Source organism: Vipera ursinii, assembly GCF_947247035.1.
Source record: "Vipera ursinii genome assembly, chromosome: 1".
NCBI classification, from domain to species: domain Eukaryota; kingdom Metazoa; phylum Chordata; class Lepidosauria; order Squamata; family Viperidae; genus Vipera; species Vipera ursinii.
In genome coordinates this window covers 167,969,821-167,989,344 of record NC_139512.1, presented here as the reverse complement: position 1 = coordinate 167,989,344, position 19,524 = coordinate 167,969,821, and the positions used below count along the sequence as shown (strand labels likewise).

General features: G+C 35.5%; 1 protein-coding gene across 1 annotated transcript in view; it reads right to left on the bottom strand.

The window, feature by feature from the left end:
• The window catches only part of GULP1 (GULP PTB domain containing engulfment adaptor 1), a 149,172-nt gene that overhangs the window by 84,444 nt on the left and 45,204 nt on the right, over window positions 1-19,524 (bottom strand). The window contains exon 2 of the mRNA XM_083350525.1: window positions 7,771-7,898. The gene's annotated coding sequence lies outside the window, so the exon portion shown is untranslated. The remainder of the gene's footprint in view (window positions 1-7,770; window positions 7,899-19,524) is intronic.

Sequence of the window (19,524 nt, the reverse complement as noted above, 5' to 3'; positions counted from 1 at the left end):
GCTCTGGGTCTTTCAAATTCATACAGACAAGCACCTACCATAAAAGACCCCAGATTTAACAATCGACAATTGTTGATAAGAAAGACAAAAAAAAATCAGAATAGTGGACATTTCAGTACCTGAAGACAGGAGAAGAGAAGAGAAAGAACTGGAAAAAATCAGAAAACATCAAGATCTGCAAATTGAAGTAAAATGTCTATGGCAAAAGAAAGCAAAAAAAAAAGTACCAATAATAATAGGTTGCAATTCCAAATCAACCGGAACCCCAGGTGAATTCCATCAGCATTGACAAAACCATTATCAGTTTATTTCAAAAGGCAGATTTATTTGGAACAACTTACATCCCGTGATGTAGTTTAATGCCATCAAACAACAATATCCACCAATGCCAGGTTCTTGCGAAGGGCTCAATAGGTGGATAAAAATTCCAATTCTAAATCTAGTCTAAACATCTGGCTGACTGTGCAACCAACCATCATCATCATCATCAGGAACATGGCACTGCCTATATTTGTGGACACTCACTTAGTAATTCTTATGTCCTTGGTTAAGACTTGGAATTATTATGTTTCCATCAGTCATAGACTATGAATCTAATTGTAGATTACCCATACATAATAATAAATCCCACAAGGCAGCATTGAGATTTAGCAGGTACTGTGATGAATTTCATTCTGTCCAGAATGTATTCTTGGTTTAACAAATGAAGCAAGCTAGGAGATATTTCCCAGCCACACCCAGTCATTCTGGGATTAATCTTGATCCAATTAGAAGTTTGAATTTTTAAATTCCAACAAGCAGACCTTGAAATTTGCTAAAGCAGCTCAAAAGAAGCCCACCATTTAGTAATAGAACCCATAGCTAAAATATAAATTATCATACAACTGCAGAGACTGAAGACACTGACTCTTCCTTCTGCATATGAAGCAAAATAAACAGTAAAGAATATCTTCTTTCTTACATAGTACTAGTGTCTTCATTCTGGTTGAAAAAAAATCAAAGTGAGGAAATGTACACTATCCAGATGGGTCAAAAGACCTTTGCGGGAAAGCTTAATTACTGACATCCCATTCACCACAATGATAATTGTAATTGTTTTAAAATGTTGTAGAGCTTGAGGCAACAACAATAGGTCAAGATATTTTCACAGCTTTGATTAACTATTTAGAATCTGTCCTGGAAATCCAGAGCAGTAATTTGTGCAGAAGCTGTCCTTTCAATAGTTGGATCAACAAGGTTTTATATTTTAGTGAAACTAGTACTGACTTCTACATCATGAAGCACTGGTTCAAAACACTCAGCCACAAGTTATGGAAATGGTGAACAACATTAAAAGTAGTTCTTTAGATTATGCCTCTTTATTAAACTGAATAGCTTAGAAGAACTCACTCACATTCTGTTAAAACTGCAAAAAGCAAAATATTTGAGGAAGATATTAGAGTTGGTTTCTCTAGTACTAGATAAATCTCATCATGCTTGAGTATACCACTAGGCAACAATAGTAAAAAAGGTAAAGGTTCCCCTGCACATGCATGCTAGTTGTTTCCGACTCTAGGGGCCGGTGCTCATCTCCGTTTCAAAGCCGAAGAGCCAGCGCTTGTCCGAGGACATCTCCATGGTTATGTGGCTAGCATGACTAGACGCCAAAGGTGCACAGAACGCTGTTACCTTCCCACCGTAGTGGTCCCTATTTTTCTACTTGAATTTTTATGTGCTTTCGAACTGCTAGGTTGGCAGAAGCTGGGACGAGTAACAGGCGCTCACTCTGTTACGTGGCACTCGGGATTCGACCAGCCAAACTGCCAACCTTCTGATCGACAAGCTCAGCGTCCTAACCCACTGAGCCACCGCATCCCTATAGGCAACAATAGAGAAGTTAAATTTCAGTAACTTTCCATTTGCCCTGATGCTTCCTAGGAATTTAAAATTGGAAATATATCAGCAATGCAACCACATATAATAAATAAACAACTCTGAAAAATGCTGATTTATTGGCAACATCTTTTCTTTTAAGTTATAATTGCAACCAGATTCTTCTGAAAATCTCTTTTTTTAGGCTAAATAAAAATTCCATATTTGTTTAATACTCAAATCTCTGTTTTTAACATGCATACTTAAGGCACTTTTACTCATGGAAAATGGAATAAAAGGTGCTACAGCATATGACTGAGTTGCTTAAGGTCCTATCTGCAAATGGTAGATGAAAAACATTCAATTTAAGCAATGTAAGTAGGTCGCTCTTATACAGATCCAGAAGTCTGTACCTGTTTGCTGCTATCTAGTTATATAGTGTCTGCAAGATACGAGTACAGGAACTTTGGGAAGCTGGATATACTATAGCAACACAGGTAACATTTATAGTTATAGAACCAGAACCAGCCCTGGTTCTCATAGGGACATGGAGGGAACATACACGTTAGAGTGGTATTATTCAGTGCACTTACCAGTCCTAGTGGTTTTTTAAATGAAGACATCAGAGTGAACAGCTGTTCTGAAGCAATATTCATGTTATAACTTATAGCTTTTTCTTGAAATTGAAACAGTTTGGCCAAGTGCTTAACTAGTTTTGCATTAATGTGACAATGCCATAATGGTGGGTAGTGATAGATTCACTCAATGTATATCCTTTCTAATCAATAATATAAGGCAGGGGTGTCAAACTGCTAGCCCATGGGCCTGATGCGTCATGGTGAAACCACGCCCACCCCATTGCTGGCACGTCACGTGACATTACGAGTTTGACACCCCTGGTATAAGAAGATGTTTTCCCTTGATATGGATAGGCCCTTTAATATTCTCAAAATATATTCTAGAAAACTGAAGAAGCCTCCAGAAAAGACTCTAGGAAAATACAGGAAACTGAGAAGCAGCACATAGATCTCACTGTACATGTACAGTGCCCCAAACTATCAAAATAAATTTCAAATTAAACAGTGTATGCATACACACAAGAGCATCTATACTTACATAAGGTAAAGGTAAAGGTAAAGGTTCCCCCGCACATGCGTGCTAGTCGTTTCCAACTCTAGAGGCTGGTGCTCATCTCCGTTTCAAAGCCGAAGAGCCAGCGCTTGTCCGAGGACGTCTCTGTGGTCATGTGGCCGGCATGACTAGACGCCAAAGGCGCACAGAACGCTGTTACCTTCCCACCTCAGTGGTCCCTATTTTTCTACTTGCATTTTTACATGCTTTTGAACTGCTAGGTTGGCAGAAGCTGGGACGAGTAACAGGCGCTCACTCTGTTACGCGGCACTCGGGATTCGACCCGCCAAACTGCCAACCTTCCAATCGACAAGTTCAGTGTCCTAACCCACTGAGCCACCGCGTCCCCCTATACTTACATATACATACCTAAACATTCAAATCTGCAAAGATTATAACTGTGGGTAGCAGCTGTTAAGCCACCTTCTTATGGTACTTAATTCTGTGTATAAAGAAACCTCCATATTAGAATAAATTTGATCTAGGTTTCTAAGAATTATGCTCCATGCTTTGCCCTCAGTGGCAAATTCATTTTGGAGCTCAAGCTAAACATTCAAATCTGCAAAGATTATAACTGTGGGTAGCAGCTGTTAAGCCACTTTCTTATGGTACTTAATTCTGTGTATAAAGAAACCTCCATATTAGAATAAATTTGATCTAGGTTTCTAAGAATTATGCTCCATGCTTTGCCCTCAGTGGCAAATTCATTTTGGAGCTCAAGCTGGACTGAGAATGAGAGTCTGTCTTAAATATGACTAAAATAAATCTGGGACTGTTGGTGGTGATGTTAGAGTCCTTAACTCAGCTTATCCTAGCTGACAAATTCACCTGCATTTGGAAGATGTAAATAGTTATTGATATGACTTACTCTGAACTTTTACTTCATACTTTGTTAATGATGGGGTTGAAGAAAGCCATGCTTTCTGACTAAAAAGATGACAGAAAGAAATCCTCATATTACCCACTCTGTTACTTGAAGTGACATTTCTTATTCCATCCCCAGATGGGTCTATGACAATTCACCACGACCAACTCACTAGAGGACAACTCACTGTGGGGAAAGAATTACACTAATATCAAAGAGATGGTGGAACAGAAAGCAAGCAAGAGGGACAGAATGAAATGTGAATGGCAAAAAATATTTTTTTTAAAAAAAAACAATATTTTAAATAATTAAATAGAATTGTTAAATTGTCCACAGTGAATTGTCCTGTGGCGAGTTGGCCATGGTGAGTTAGTCACAGCAAGCTGGCTCTGCCAAGTTGCCCCATTGTGGCTCAGATACCTCTACAATACTATCCGTCCCATATAAATGCATAATCACCTGCCAGGTTTTGACACCCCATCTCTAAAGATAACGAAGGAGAGATTTAACAGCATCCCTTTTTAAGAACAACTTTGTGTCTATTCATATGCAATGACTGAGACTTATCACCCTTGTTCTCTATGTATCATACTTAGTATTTAGAGTTAATCTTCTTTGACAACAGCAGATACTGGCCTTAATCTGAAATCTTACTCTCTCTGTTGACAGATCCATTGAGGATAATCATTTCAAAAGTGAAAAATTGTTCCACTATAAATCATAATTAAAAGACAATGGTTTTGATGTAAATGACTTCACACTCCAATTCCATTCCTCTTATTGACCACCCATCATATAGATACATAGTCACACATATACCTGTATGTGTACATACCTTCTTTTCTTTTTTTCTCTTCTAATCTATACGTCCATACAATCTATTATTAGCTTTTTAATGCCTTTTTGATCTCTGATCTTATAGATACAATATCACATACAATTAAATATGATTACTTATTTAATTGCAGTGTATTGATATTCATTATTAACAATTCTTTTGAAATTAAATTACTGATGACATGGGGATATCTGAATTGAAGATGGACATGAAAAGAAATATAAATCAGAAAATATTAGATAAGGTTTCCAAGGAATAGTATTTATGGTTGTGTATATTTTAAAATGATTAGTAAGAAATATTTCAATACTCTCAGGAATAAGCTCAGTTAAGGAGCTCTGTCTTTTTTCAGGTTCATGGAGTGAAAAGTCTTGTAAGACCTTAAAATGACTTAATACAGATGAAATTGCCAACTTGATGACAGATTATGGAAATAACCTGCTTGGTTTGATTAAATTATGAGTGTTAATTATCTTAAAAGCATAATGTACTTTTTCATATATTTTTGGGACTGTTGAAATTGTTTGTGTAAAATGAATCCATTGGTGTTCTGCATATCTTAAAATCACAGAAGAACAGAATCAATATAAATTTTATTTACAGTTCTTATATTAGAATGTCACTTTATTCTGGAGCTGAACAGAGAATAAGCCTTGTCATTTGCAGCCCTCACCCTGTGAAATATCTTCCTTCCTGAGGTGAAGATAACCCCCTATCTTTTGCTTTTAAAAAGTCAGGAACATTCTCGTTTGCTATGCATTTTAAGGCAGAATATGCTTTACATCTCTCCCGAGCCTCTGGTTTGACATAGTCTATATTTCATAAATATAAATCTAATTACATTTATTGATTGTGAAATTTATTTTATGGACTGCATTATTTTATTGGATGTATGCCACTTAGAGTCCCTGAATATGGGACTGTATAAATAAATAGCTCCAAAATACATGTTTTAATAAACCATTTTTACTTATTTGATCTTCACAGACTCAATAATAATTGTTGACAGGGAGGGAGGGAGGGAATGTATATATAGAGAGATAGTCCTTGACTTATGGCCAGAATTGGGACTAGAATTTCTCTTGCTAAGCAGGATGGTCCTTAAGTGAGTCATGCCTGATTTTACAATCTTTATTCCCATAGTTATTAAGCAAATCATATGGTTGTTAAGTGAGCTTTCTCCCCATTGACTTTGCTTGTTGGAAGGCAGCTGGGAATGGAAAATAGCAGTCACATGATCCCAGGTGACTATTCTGATCATGTGACTATGGGGATACTGAAGTGGTTGTAAGTGCAAGGACTGGTCATAAATAACTTTTTTCAGTGCCATTGTAGCTTTGAATGGTTGCTAAATGAATGGTTGTAAGTTGTGGACAACTATATTCAAATATTCTTGCATATTATATATTTCATACCTTCACTAAACTTTTGGAAGACAATTAACAATATTGCATTACTGGAGTAGAACCAGTATTTTACACAATATGAAGTCTCTGCTAAGAGGAAACACAATGAGCAGAGAGCTAAGTACAAAGGCTTCCTGTGGTTCAATGCAAATTTCATCCAGGCTTGTTTTGCTTTGAATTTTAGGGAAAGATTTTGAGAAGAGTTTTTATTTATCTTTTTTTCTTTTAGTGGAAAGCAAAAGAAGAAGCAGGAGCAAGATGTCTTGGATAAATGTTTTCAAGTAAAGCTAAAATGGGATTATGTTAAACTTTGATTAAAATCATTTGGAGAAACACTTAAATATGTCAAATTATACTGAACATATGCAGCAAAATTGGAAAAGTATAAATATGTTTTGATAAAAACACACAGAGTCCATAATTAGGCTAGTCAAAATAGAGCAATTTGCTCACAGTCTGAGGTAAATACAGTACTTTATAATATTTTCTTTAATTTATTACAGCTTGATTAGCACTAGTTTAGCGCCAAAATTTTCTAATCTTGTAATAGATACTAATTTTCGTATAACCTATAAGGTGACAGAAGACTTGTTGTATAGTCCTAAAGCCTAATGCAACTCTCTCAGACTAAAGTGCCATGAAAATAATGGTGTGGTGCTAATCACTTGCAGGAAACAGAAAAAGCATGTAAAACTAAGCACTCACAAGTTGAACTCAAATCTTCTTGAATTTCAAGCCTGTCTTCCAGTCTTGAAATTTTCTCTCAAAACAGAATTACAGTTTCAAAGTCAATCCAGTCCATGGCAGCAGGGAAATTGACAGTGACAACAGGAGAAGGATTTAGGACCACATTTAAATTTTCTACCCATGGAGTTGCTCTTGTGCTAACCTTTTCAATGCCATAGCATGTGCAAAATCATTTGAGGAAGAACAGAAAAAATAGGATCACAGAGTAGTAATCATTAAAAGATAATATAATACAAGATAATTAAGAAGTCTTCTTACAAGTAACTAGAAGTTCAAATTATTTTTTGCTTTGGATTAGACTGTAAGTGAGAAAATGGTAGCTACAAAGAATATAGTCAAAGAAGAGTGAATAGTATTTTAAAAAATCCATTAGGGATGAAACTGAAATGAAAGACTTTTGAAGAGAGTATTTCAGCAATTTGTCTGGGAACAAGAATGATACATTAAAGAGTAGCACTGAACAGAATGGAATTAACAAGTCACAGTAATCATTTGCAAATTTTATCCATGTAATTACTTCCAATACATTGGTAGCCCTCAACTTATGACCACAATTGAGCCCAAAAGTTCTGTTTCCAAGTGAGACAATTAAATGAATTTTGACCCATTTTATAACCTGTCCTGCCACAGTTGTTAAGTTGAATCACTGAAGTTGTTAGGTTAGTAACATGGTTGTTAAGTGAATTGATTTTGCTGGTCAAAAGGTCACACAAAATGATCATATGACCCTGGGGCACTGCAACTGTCATAAATATGAGCCAGTTGCCAAGTGTCTGAATTTTGATCATGTGAGCATGGGGATGTTGCAATGATCATGTGTGAAAAAAGGTCATAAGTCTCTTTTCAAGCGGTCCACTACATGAACTGTTGTAGATAGAGGGCTACCTGTATAAACATTAACAAAAAGTCAATACAAAGCATGAAATTCTTACCGTGATAAGCTCAGATTTATATCAAGGATCAAAATAGTTGTTTGTTTTCAGGAGTAATAATTCACTTTTTTGTCCACATATTTGACTTCATGCAATTGTTTCCTATTTTTCAGTTAATGGTGAATTTGCTGAAAGAAATAAATAGAAAAATCAGCTTATTAGAAAGTGAACTGATCATCAACGGATGATTTTTAAGAATTATTTATTTGCACTCAAAAGAATAAAAATATTAGAAATATACAGCTTTTCAGGGGTGACTTATAATATATCACCACTTTGGGGAGAGTATTTACTATTCCAAAGCTTCCTTGTTTAATATCTGATTTAATAGGAATGGAACCAAATAATGCTTTTCTACATTACCACTTACATTAGTCAAGGATTGGAGAACCAACATTGGGAAAAACAGAATTTTCTAGGAGAATAAATAAGGGGTAGAGGTAGAAAGAAAACAGATAGTAAGAATATTAGATGGTAGTATTATAAATAAGTTTTATAGCCCTTAAGAGCTGAGCAAATATATGACTCTTTCATTATTCAAAGTAAAAAAGCAATATACCTGTCTATCCACTTTTGAAATTTAAATGGCAGCAGAAAAACAGAAAAATCTCAAGGCATCTTACTTAATAAATGTGTCAAGGGTATCTGAAATGCTAGTTTAATACAATGAATTTAAGAATTATCTTATCAGTTCTCGGATCACTTCTCTAACCAAATTTATTTGAATTAACAAGTTTAAGGTGTTCTTTGAGAAAGATGCTAACTATGCATATCTGTGCCGATAGACCCAGAATTACATTATTTTATATTTTACATAATACAAAATGGAGTTTGGAATTAAACCCATTTTAAACTTTAAATTTCTATTTAAATGAAATATTGTGTGATTGATACGAGCATAAAATTATTAGAGATTTCCATATTTAAATAAACAAAAAGATTTTTAACATCCATTTACAATTTTATACTGTGGTAGCAACAGACATGTTAAAATTTCAGGACATTTACCCATATCATCTAACAGAGCTATATCAGATAATGAGGGACAACCAGTGGCCACTGGGATCTATATGTAGATTAAGTGACTTGGACCTATACTGGCCCCAAAACTATTATTCTGGGGGAAAAAACTCAAAATGGATGATGGGATTAGTGCAAAGTCTATCCAACTTTTAACTGAAAATTTTGAACTTGACAATCTGGAGGACTGAGAGGTGTCTTTTCTACTCTGAAGCAGTCAAGGATGTTTAGGATATGCACTTGCTAAGTGTGGCATTGGATAATGGAAAAAGCATATGCCTAAGTTTTATATTTCAAGTTCAATGCCTGGTTATCACTCAATGATAAGTTTCCCTTTTTTGCACATGTATGCCTAAAAGCATGCATAGTTAATTTAGTAATATCTTCACAACATTCATTTGTTCAAACCAAAAAAAAAGTAAGATTCTGATATTAAAATCCAAGTTTCATTCCTTTATATTCTTCATAGTTACACAGTAACACTCTTCTGCCCATAAACGACTTCTACATTTGCTTAAACTACAGTATACTCAAATGTACAAGTGGTATATAAAAAGGTAATCAATGTATATTGTTTATTGTAAACATGGCTGTGAAATGTACTTTTATAGTAATAAGGTTGAAAGGGATTGTCTAACTAATCCAGTAATAAATATTATAATCAATTGTTTTCCATTAAGATCTTCTAGGCATCATTTTGATGTACCACACATGTTCTCGATTAAACCAACATCAGTGGTTTATTACAAAAGCAACAGGATATAAAACCAGTTTTAAACTTGGCTGAAGCAACCTGGCTGCTGATCGGGGTTATAAATGCACTTCCTGCCACATATGTACATACACACACACACACACACACACACACACACACACACACACACACACACCAAAATAGAAACAAGTATTTTGTCAATGATCCATCTGGAGCAAAGATGAAAATATAGTTTTATTAGGAATGTAATGTTTTTGCCGTACACACACGTATATAAGTACAACATGCAGATATGAAGCTTACCAAGTCTTATACTCATTATTGATTATGTTTGCAATTCTAAGAAGAATAGTTACTTCTTAAGAGTGGACCTCTACTGCAGAAATTTACAAGTTGATATATTGTACTATTCATGACCTCTGGGCTTTAAGAGCTCGACTGAGGTTTCAGTAAAAGACTGTAAAATAAATATTGTACAGGGGACTCAATATGCACATTTTACTTCTATACACAGGAACTGAATGTCATTGATCAGGAATCTGCCATGAATACATAAATAAGAACTAGTCCCAGTCAAAGACATTGTAGAAAAAAGAAAAAAAAAACAAGCACTCTTAAATCTATATTGTATAATGATATATTTTACTGAATATTTTTCTGTTACAAAAGCAAACTTCCACCCCTCAAAAAAGATTGGTACAAACAGAAGCAAATTTAATATTTACAAAAAGCCTCTTTAATAAACAGAGTTGATGGTTATTGAAGTGGTTCTGCATTTCAGGGTAAATATGAAACACAGTTTCATAAAAAGAAGTCAATAAAAAACCATTGAAAAGTACATTGCCTTCTTTAAAATAAATAATTTACTAATATCTTACTGCAGCTTTTTGCTTTGTTCTTGATTTTTCTAATTCATTTTCCCATAACTTTTGCAAATTGTGACAGTTAGCCTCCTTATTATCAGATGTTGTTGTTTTATTTTTTTTCTCTATCTCCATCGATATTTTTGATAATCTGAGCACTAGATGAACTAATTCATTGACTCCCTTTATTTTTTTAACCAAGAACTCTTTCATTTTCCTTCCAGTAGTCATCTAATCAAAATATGTGATAATATACAGTATACTTGGACTTCAGTAACACATTTGATAAAGTAGACCACAACTTACTACTTGATAAGATAGAAAAATGTGGGTTAGACAGCAGCACCACCAGATAGATTTGTAGCTGGCTGACCAGCCGTACTCAGTGTGTGGTCCTCAATGGAACTGCATCTACATGGAGGGAAGTGTGTAGTGGGGTGCCCCAGGGCTTTGTTCTGGGCCCAGTGCTCTTCAACATCTTCATTAATGATTTGGATGAGGGGATAGATGGGGAACTCATCAAATTTGACGATGACACCAAGCTGGCAGGAATAGCCAACACTCCAGAAGATAGGCTTAAGATACAGAAGAATCTTGACAGACTTGAACACTGGGAGCTATCTAACAAAGTGAAATTCAATGGTGAAAAAAGTAACGTTCTACATTTAGGCAAGAAAAACCAAATGCACGGGTATAGTATAGGTGGTTCCTTGCTCAATAGTAGCAACTGTGAGAGGGATCTTGGAATCCTAGTGAACGATCACTTAAATCTGAGCCAGCAGTGTGCTGCAGCTACCAAAAAAGCCAGCACAGTGCTAGGCTGCATTAACAGAGGAATAGAATCAATATCATGTGAAGTGTTAATAATACCACTTTACAATGCCTTGGTAAGGCCACACTTGGAATACTGCATCCAGTTTTGGTCACCACAATGTAAATAAGATGTCGTGACTCTAGAAAGAGTACAGAGAAGAGCAACAAAGATGATTAGGGGACTGGAGGCTAAAACATATAAAGAATGGTTGCTGGAATTGGGTATGTCTAGTTTAATGAAGAGAAGGACAAGGGAGGACATGATAGCAGTGTTCCAATATCTCAGGGGCTGCCACAAAGAAGAGGGAGTCAAGCTATTCTCCAAAGCACCTAAAAGCAGGACAAGAAGCAATGGATGAAAACTAATCAAGGAGAGAAGCAACGTAGAACTAAAGAGAAACTTCCTGACAGTTAGAACAATTAACCAGTGGAACAACCTGCCTCCAGAAGCGGTGAATGCTCCAACACTGGAAGTTTTTAAGAAGAGACTGGACCGCCATTTGTCTGAAATGGTATAGGGTTGTTGTTGTTGTTGTTGTTGTTGTTATTGTTGTTATTATTGTTGTTGTTGTTGTTGTTGTTATTATTATTATTATTATTATTATTATTATTATTATTATTATTATTCTGGAGTTGAAATGCTGGAGAGATTGATCTCTTGATCACAGAGTAAAGATGTTTGGAAGGTCATTGTATAAAGAGAAAAAAGGCAGTAGTTATTCTTCTACCCCAGATATTTACCCCTTTAATAAAAAAAAACCCCATAGGTTTAAAAATAATAACAGTATTTCAGCAGAATATTACCAAGCTTCCAGGTTTCAAGCACAGTCATGTGATCAAAACTTAGGAACTTGTATTTCAAAATTCAATTGGCATGTATTTACATTGCTTGCAGCATCCCAAGGTCATGTGATTGCCATCTGTGACCCCCCCCCAGCTGGCTTCTGACAAGCAAAGTCAATGGGGAATCTGGATTCACTTAAAAACTACATGATTAACTTAACTGCAGTGATTTGTTTAATAACCATGGCAAAAAAAAAATCATAAACTCCGACATGTCTCACTGAACAATCGCTTTCCTTAACAACAGAAATTCTGGCCCCTGGTCATATGTGGAGGACTAAGTATCCTTTTCTGTGATCCATATTTCTCTACTAAAAAAAATAAACTCTACCAATTTCAACTGGATATCCATGTATTCCCAAGTAAGCTTAAACAAGCTGCAGGTTTAATCCATAAAGCATTACTGCAGACTTCAGGAAATATCACTTCTTATTCTGAGGTACAGAACAGTAGATAATAGAAGCCAATGAACCTTGAAAAAAGATAAATCTTATCACTCAGCCAAAACTCAATATTATTTTTTTATTCCAGGGACTGGGGAAAGGACATCAATAGTGTGTGAGTGTGAGTGTTTGTGTGTTTGTTTGTGTGTGTGTGTGTGTGTGTGTGTGTGTGTAGAATAGAGAAAGCATCACCTGGTGTCCTTCTTTCCATAAAATGGTTAAGACTGGAATAACCTAAGGCTACTTGTTTTGGTACCTGGCCATGCCAGGTACCCACAGTGGTATTTCCAATAGCTCTGGAAAATTCTGTGCTTTTTGATAGGTGATGAAAAAGTAATAAATTTACTTTTATTCATCTCCCTCCCACTCTGCCTTTGCATATCTTTTATCCCATCACCTTCTTTTCATGTTTGCTGATAAGCTTCAGGCTATATTTTTGCTAGCTGAACAGAGTGCATGTGTTTGCTTTGATCTGAATATAGACATTTGCAAGAAGGGGTTTTAGGTGCAATGTAAATTGGAAGTTACAATAATTTATCAACAGAGTTATTGATACTCACCAATAGCAGCATATACCAATATATAATATTGACAAAGCTCAAGAAGTAAATGTTTTAAAGTTACCCAGAATGCCATTAAAAAATAGCATAGAATACTTGGAATAAATATTGCAGGAAGTGGTTTTAGGTGCAAACTAAATTGGAAGTTACAATAATTTATCAACAGAGTTACTGATACTCACCAATAGCAACATATACCAATATATAATATCGACAAAGCTCAAGAAGGAAATATTTTAAAGATATCCAGAATGCCATTAAAAAATTTGTGTAGAATATTTGGAATCAACCTATTCATTAATTACACATTTATGGATTTAGTTGTATTTCATTATATAGTTTCATTATATTATATTATATATTTAACTAATATTTTAAAGCTCTCCTAATATGAATGCATGTTCTTTTCTCCTTCTACATCTGCAACATATTCAAATATATTGTAATATATTCTTTTACAGTTCTGACAAGCATACAGTACCATTTAAGCAATATCTTGTATAAGTACTCCCTTGAAACTGCATAAATTAAATTAGTTTTATTACAATACATATATATTTCCAGCTGGCAACTATCACTCGAGTAATAAATCCTGTCTTGCAAGTTTTTCAGTTATGATGGTGCCTCAGATAGTGTCATTTACTTAAGACTTAATCCAAACTTTTCTCATTTTTCTTGCTGATAAGTGTTTAACAAAAGGCCAACATGGAGACCGGACCTTTCTATGCACTGCTTTATTTATAGCCTTTTATCTTATTTTTCTGAGCAATTATTCTCTCCTAAAGTACATCTACTAAAATGAAGAAATAGGCCCTATCCTCAAATTTATAAGACATGGCAAACAAGGAATTAAAAATAGAGGGAAGAATCAGAGAGAATGGGGAAATTTCAAAGCCATTAGGAAGGAAGGAATATTATGCTGTAAATTATATATGGCGGCTAGTATTAATTTCCTGAAACTCTTGTATAAACAGAATTTTGCTCTTGTTCCTTTGGCGATGTGAATGGGTGACATCCATCAGTCCCAGAGAAGCTAAGTATTCTTCCTGATAGTAAAGGGCAAAACAAACCTTTCTTTCTCTGATTTGTATACGGTAAATGTGCATCATGTTATTTGGGTGACCAATGGCAACAGAATTTTGGGGTCTGATCAATTAGTTGAAGTGTCCTACCCATCCACGTTTCAATCCTGGAGCAAAAGGTTTATATTAAAACCACAAAAATATACTACTTAAATATAAAGTTCTTTTATAGCCCATAAGCGGTAAACAAAATAAGTAAAGAACCTATAAAAAGAAGAAAAAATGAATACATGATTGAGAAATCATGAGTAAGGAGAATGACAATTAAAAGAGATTATTGTATATGGATATTATTTATAGGATAGAGAAATTACCCCATAGATTCTAAGCAATTATTATATGCTAATCATGTGATCAAATTATAGATTCCTGAGATATTCTTAATCAGACTATTAACATTTTAAAGCACTGATCTCTAATCTGAGCATACTCTCTGTCAGTGTCACATTTATTGTCATGAGTTTAAATTTTATAATTTATTTTCCTTAGTTATATTGTTTTATCCTTCTTCACAGCTTAATAGATGGTAGAAGATGCTTGTTCTGGGGAGAGTAACTCCTCAGAAATATTCCAATCCTTGTTGAAATTTTAATCTTAACTACTTCTGGAGGCTAGATCCATACATGTCACAAGTTTTCTAATTAATATCAAGCAACCACAATCTTTATGAAATTCAATACTGGAAAGAATTATCCATAAGAGCCTTGGTGGAGCAGTGGGCTAATGCCTCCTTAAGTAACACCAGCTGCCTGCAATTAGTGCAGGTTCGAGTCCCACCAGGCTCAAGGTTGACTCAGCCTTCCATCCTTCCGAGGTAGGTAAAATGAGGACCCAGATTGTTGGGGGCAATTAAGCTGACTTTGTAATAATGCTGCTTGGGGTGTGTGTGAAAGCCCTAATAAGCAGGCATATACATAGAATGAAGGCTACTGCTAAGCTTGTAAGCCGCCCTGAGTCTTCGGAGAAAGGCGGGATATAAATGGAATTAAAATAAAAAATAAAATAAAAATAAATTCTTCCTATTCTAGTTCCAAAGTAAGTTGTTAGCATTAACCTACATCGTGGAACCAAATAAATCCAGCTAGTACTGAAGGATAACTTGTCTCAATTGGAAACCATCTAAATGTAAATGAAATAGGCTTCACGTACTGCCTATGACTCTGCTAACACTGATACTTTTTGTTTCTCTCTCTTAATATGTTTACAGTGCTAGAAAGACCCAGCCACACCAAGATATGTTAACTATGCCTCAATATATCTCTTCTAATGAATTATAACATCAAATTTGTACTCTATAAAAAAGATAAACTCGGTAGATAGAAGCAAGAAGGAAAGAATTAACCTTTTAATGAAAAAGTTGAATGAATGGAAAAGAGAACTCTGTGTTTATTTTTATGTCACATACTTTTATTTACTTTTTTTCTTGATGCCTTCACATCAGTCTTGACTTGTGGCGACTGCCTGGACAAGTCCCTGCAGTTTTCTTAGCAAAGTTTTTGGAAGCGATTTGACATTGTCTCCTTCAGAGGTATGGGAGAAAGTGACTAGCCAGGGCACCAAGCTGGCTTTTTGCCTAAGACAGAACTAGAACTCACAGTCTCCTGGTTTTTAGTCTGGTGCCTTAACCACTAGAGCAAACTGGCCCTTAACTACTGCTATACCCAGGGCTTTTTTTCTCATAGAACGCTCAGAACGGAGTTCCGGCACCTTTTTTGGATGGAACCTTGTAGGATAGGCAAGGCGGATTGTATGACATGTGTGAGTTCCGGCACCTTTTTCTTTTACAAAAAAAGCACTGGCTATACCTAAAAAAAAATATCTCAATTTTAGCATGTGGTAGGCTAATATGAAATATCATGCTCATTTGAAAACAGCAGATTTAGAAAATGTGGAAAACAGATCTTTAGCAGCTTATTTCAGCATCTTTTGTTCTGCTTAGAATTTTATATGTTACAATATAATTATAATTAACCAAATTAATTCAGAAGAACAGAAAGTCATTGAATTTCGTGGACTTTCTCTGACAAACGAGAGCATGGAAGCAACAAATATAACGGGAGGTTTTTACACGAAGCAGTGTGTGAGCAGAGATACCACAGTGACAATAACAGTTTTTTTTCTTGCAACATGCAGCTTTTGACATAAGCTTTGGTAAAGTGGAAAGACCCATTCTTTTGGATGCATTAGGATTTAAGGGTAGATTAATTTAAACATGGAGAAGTAGGTTAAAACTGACTGCTACCTCTTTAATAAGCTCTGTTCAGATATCCCAGGATAGCTTGAATAGCAATTGTTTATTATTTCAATAGCACCCTTATGTTGTGGAATGATTGGTGAGACAAATACTTTCTTTGTAAGCCATTCTCAAAGCCCTTTGAACTGAAGTGGCATCAAAAGGATTCTGATATGATGGAAAAGCACTTGCTTATCCTATAAACTAATGTTTTGTACGTGATGCTGTTCTTAAGCATCAGATAGAGAGGGTGAGTAAGAGGGAAAGAAAATAACAAGAGGGCAACAAGAGAGGGGAAAAAATGATAGTCAAACTTATAAAAGTTTGCTTTAATAAATGAAATAAATTTAGCAACATTGAGTTTCTAGGAGATTAAAACCTAAAGATTTATTGGAATTTTAATTTAATTTAATTTATTGAGATTTCCGCCCTGTGCGCGCCCACAGAGAGGGCCTCCTCAGGGTGCCTCCTGTCAAGGAATGTCAACTGGTGGCCCCCAGGGGGAGGGCCTTCTCTGTGGGTGCTCCGGCATTATGGAACCAACTGCCGGCTGAGCTCCGGACGGCATCAGACCTCCGATCCTTCCGTCGCGGGTTGAAGACCCATTTATTTGAACTAGCGGGTCTGGCCTGATGGGGGTATATGGGTTTTTATAGGTTGTTTTATTATTCTTGTTTTAACTTGGGCATTGATTTAATTGTCTTTTAATTTTTGTATTGTCATTTTATATTTATGCCCTGTGAACCGCCCTGAGTCCCTTTGGGAGAAGGGCGGTATAGAAATCTCAATAAATTAAATTAAATTATTGGAAGTAGGAAAGAGAATCCCGCCAACAATTTTTGGCAGTGAAAAGGAGGAGATCTCAATACAATTTCCTTCAGGTTTCAGTGACTTTCTGTAACAGAGCCAACCATCCTGAAATCATACAGAAGAATAAGAATAAACAAATTTGATAGGAGGTTAGATCATTAAACTGTGCATTTCATTTCATGTAAACTTGTAAACCTACAACGACTTGCCAAACTGAATAAATCTTACAAGTTTTAATACAATTCAATTTTAACATAATCATGTCTGATGCTTATACAATACTAAGTTATTTACAACCTCAAGGCTATGGAATAACATCCCAAAAATATTTAGGGACCCGATCAATCTCTTAGAGGACAGGAAGGCCTGGAGGAACGTTGTCCATGGGGTTGGGATGGGTCGGACACGACTTAGCAGCTAACAACAACAACAATTTCTTAAGTCCCTGTTGCCAACTATGAGGGGGTTTGTGTTATTTAAGTTGGATGGAGTAAGACAAACAAATCTCTTCCTCCAGTGTATCTTTTCACATCACTCAACAGCATATGCCAGAAAGCACATATTTCCAGGGAGATATATAGCCCAAAAGCAGAAGGCTGAGTTCCAAATTCTGCCTTTAGGAAAAAAACATACAGAGTTTTGGAAGGATTTCTTATATGAACTACCTCAAAACTAGAAAGAATAGAAAGAAAGGGTATCATTCAAGAGCTGTATTAGTTTAATTAAAAACCTAGGCAGATGAATCTAGATGGAGTTATGTTTTAGATAAATCTCTTGGTTCCTCAAATAGTCTAATGTCACCTATACAATTTGCGTGCTGAATTGTGATAGCCTATCATGGTATAAAATAGAGTAAATAATGTTGTACTATATTTTGTACAATTCTTTAATTCCAGTATACAATGCAGAGTATGCTTCTCACATGGTACACATTAAAGCAAGAAAAATGTTCTCCTTCTTCCTCTTTCTCCCTCACTTTAACAACCTATAGATATGATAGCATAGCAGTGATGAGTCCTCCCAATATTATACTGATGGAATAGGTTTATAATCAAGTGTGCATAGTTTAATAACATACAAAAGTATGCAGAGCTGGCTAATGTATTGTGGGTAATCAATACATATAATAGATTATACACCCTGATATTTAAGTAAAAATGTTATATTTTAAACATTTTAATAAGTTAAATATGAAGAATCAGTACCTGCCTGTTGGATTGCAGTAACTAAGATTGCTAATCAAGAATATATATTATCAGATTATTTGGTAAGTACAGCCCCACTAATCATTTCTGGAGGACAAGAAGAGATGAAATAATCCTCTTGTCCTAGCTGATGTGAATGTAACCTCCACCTGCGTTTTCCTGCCAGATGTTGGAAGTAGCGTTTTACACCTTGTGTTACTGCGAGCATTGTTGTCTAATCTGCTTGCTGAACTTTATTTTATTCTAGAAAAAGAAAGAAAAAGTAAGTGAAGTACAGCAGTTTAGCAGTCCACCATATCAGAAATAAACACTCACCTGAGTCAGCCAGCAGTCACCACCCTACAGTTTGAGCCTCTGCTGTACTTATTATTATCAGTAGTAATGTTCTAGTAGCATAGCAGTTTAGCGTTTGCCTGATATGCAGAAGGTGACTAGTTCAAAACTCAGAAGAAGCATGTACTTTTAATTACCATGATTGTCTTGAGATACAGTCTCTGCTTTATAGTAATACAATTTATATTAAATGCCAAAAGGCAGAAAGTTAGAGTGTAGTTTGATGTAGTGATTAAGACAGCAGGCTATGTCTTTCCTTTTGATGGTCTGGAAAATAGTTTGACCCCGTCTTTGAAGGAGCCCCTCAAATATTGGAACACTGCTATTATGTCTCCCTTAGTCCTTTTTTTCATTAGACTAGACATACCCATTTCCTGTAACCATCCTTTGTATGTTTTAGCCTCCAGCCCCCTAATCATTCTTGTTGCTCTTCTCTGCATCCTTTCCAGAATCTCAACAACTTTTTTATATTGTGGTGACCAGAATCGGATGCAGTATTCCAAGTGTGGTCTTACTAAGGCTTTGTAAAGCGCTACTAGAACTTCACATGATCTTGATTCTATCCCTCTATTAATGCACCCTAGGGTTTCACTGGCTTACTGTTGGCTCATATTTAAGTGATTGTCCACTAGGACTCCAAGGTCCCTCTCACAGTTGCTGACATTAAGCCAGGTTTCACCTATCCTGTACTTATACAGTTTGTTTTTTTCTGGCCTAAGCGAAAAACCTTTCGTTTATGTACATTGAATTTCATTTCAAGACAGTCTTTAAGAATCAGATATGATTGAATGGAATAAAAAAAGGCAGAAAGTTATTATGCATCTGGTAATGGGT